Source organism: Syngnathus floridae, chromosome 3, assembly GCF_059516105.1.
Source record: "Syngnathus floridae isolate MCC-2025c chromosome 3, RoL_Sflo_1.0, whole genome shotgun sequence".
NCBI classification, from domain to species: Eukaryota; Metazoa; Chordata; class Actinopteri; order Syngnathiformes; family Syngnathidae; genus Syngnathus; species Syngnathus floridae.
Window position 1 is genome coordinate 4,931,990 of NC_142415.1, and position 2,382 is coordinate 4,934,371.

Here is a 2,382-nt window from a genome sequence, read left to right on the forward strand (position 1 = left end):
CTGTGGAATGATTAGCTCTGAAACCAGCGACCATGTAATCAATAAGCTGCTGCGCTACTACTTTTTCAAGAAGTTTTGCTATGAATGGGAGGTTTGAAACTGGCCTATAATTATTTAGACAGTCCGGGTCAAGATTTGCTCGCTTAAGTAGCGGTTTAATAATAGCGGTTTTAAAGGCTGTTGGCACTATCCCAGAGGAAACAGACAGATTGATTATATTTAAGACGGACGGTCCTAAAATTGGAAATAATTCTTTAAGTAGTTTGGCTGGAAGCGGGTCGAGTAAACATGTTGTTTGTTTAGCCGCACTAACCAATTTTGTAAGCATTTCAAGGGACACGCTTTTAAAATTTCAGAGGGTTATTGCATGATCCCCAGCGCTAGTAACCGGCGGAGCGATTGGAATGGTATTCTTGATCTCGTCCCTAATGGACTCAATCTTTTGAGCAAAAAATTTCATAAACTCGTCAGCTGAGTGGAAGGAGCTATTGGGGGTCGGCTGGCGCAGAGTTAGCTTTGCCACTGTATCAAATACGTATTTAGGATTGTTTTTATTGAGATTAATGACTTGCGAAAAATAACGAGTTTTTGCTAAGATAAGCGCATCTTTATATTTCAGGAAGCTGTCCTTCCATGCCTGATGGAAAACCTCAAGTTTGGTTAAACGCCATCTGCGCTCATGCTTTCTACATAATTGTTTAAGCGTACGTGTTTCATCTGTGAACCACGGAGTTGGCCATCTACGGCGAGTTTTCAGACAGAGCGGCGCCAAAGAGTCGATGGCTTTTTATAATGTCGCATTGAATTCATTTGTAAGATTATCAATAGAGCCGCTGTATGCGGGAAACATGGTGGTTGCTGGCGACAGTAACTCAGATAGAGCAGTTGCAGTCATGGAGTTACAATTACGGCTGCTATAATTCTGATTGCTCTCTTGTCTTTGATAAGGAACTAAAATTTCAAATAATATTAAAAAATGATCAGACAGAAAAGTAGTGTATGGCAGTACTGCTATATTTGAGGTTGCTAGTCCCCGGGATAATACCAGATCTAAGGTATCTCTATTCTTGTGCGTTGCTGCCTGTACGGCTTGCGTAAAACCAAACGTATCAATTAAAGTCTGAAATGCCGAAGTCAGTGGTTCTGACGGTGAATTCATGTGGATGTTGAAATCACCCATAATAACTATATTATCTGCATTTGTCACTAGATCAGCCACAAATTCTGAAAATTCATCCAGGAAGCCAGAGTAAGCCCCGGGTGGACGGTAAATAACAGCAAGATAGAATGACGGTAAAGCAGTGGATCGCACAATGAGAACTTCAAATGTTTTAAATACGTGAATTGAGCGAGGCCTAAATCTAAGCTCAGAATTTGAGATGAGGGCGACACCCCCACCCTTTTTTCGAGGACGCGGCACATGCGAGCTCACAAAATTTGGAGGCGAGGCCTCGTTAAGTGGCAGCAGTTCATTAGGTTTTAACCAGGTCTCGCAAAGACCAAAAATGTTTAGATTATGTTCCATGATAAGGTCATTAACGAGAACTGCTTTCGTGTGAAGCGATCTAATATTCATAAAACCGAGTTTAAATGTAATCGGTTGATCAGAGTGCGTATCTATCGAAGGATTTGTAAACGGGATGCGAGTAAAATTGTGTTCTCTAGGCCTAACATCACCTCTCAAAAGTTTATTAGCGCGGTGGGATGAAAGGACCGTGGGAATTTGATGATGAATATTTGTTACACATGTGAAGTTATCTAAAACAGGGACCGTATCATCAGCAAGACCGGTCGGGACGGAGTGATTGGATTTGTCTACTACCCCAGTAGAAAGTGTGTTTATGTGTACTGCAGCACTATTTAAACTGTCGCGCTCTAGTCTACACGAGGAGCTATGTGTATGCTGAAAGTCTAGCCTAGCGCTAGTTAACTTTAACTTAACAGACTCCAAACCCATCCTCACAGGTGGTCTAATCACCTGTGCCCTGGCCTGCTCTCAAGTGACATGTCATGAGTGGCTCAAACAGTAATCTATATTCCTAGAAAGTGTTAGGTTACGGATTTTAGTTATTGATCTGACTCCAAATTGCGATCAACACTTAACACATGAGTTGCTATATCCTAAACCACACACTGGCGCACCTAACAATTTTGCGAGTTCGTTCTGTCAAAGAGAAGACCAGTAGATCAATCAGACCGAATTTACCAATTGTTTATTCCTGACAAAGCAAGCTAATACAGGCGCCTGGGTCCCGGGTCCCTCACACTAAAACTCGTGCGTTTTTGTGACCACCAAAAGACAACACATTCTTCCGGGTTGCCCAGTTTTGAAGAAACACAATATGAATATTAAAGCATGCAAAACATTGTGAGATGATTGGT

At 41.8% G+C, this 2,382-nt stretch overlaps 1 pseudogene; it reads right to left on the minus strand.

The window, feature by feature from the left end:
* Positions 1–346: 346 nt before the first annotated feature.
* On the minus strand, positions 347–1,617 carry LOC148400129 (uncharacterized; annotated as a pseudogene).
* Between the last annotated feature and the right edge of the window lie 765 nt (positions 1,618–2,382).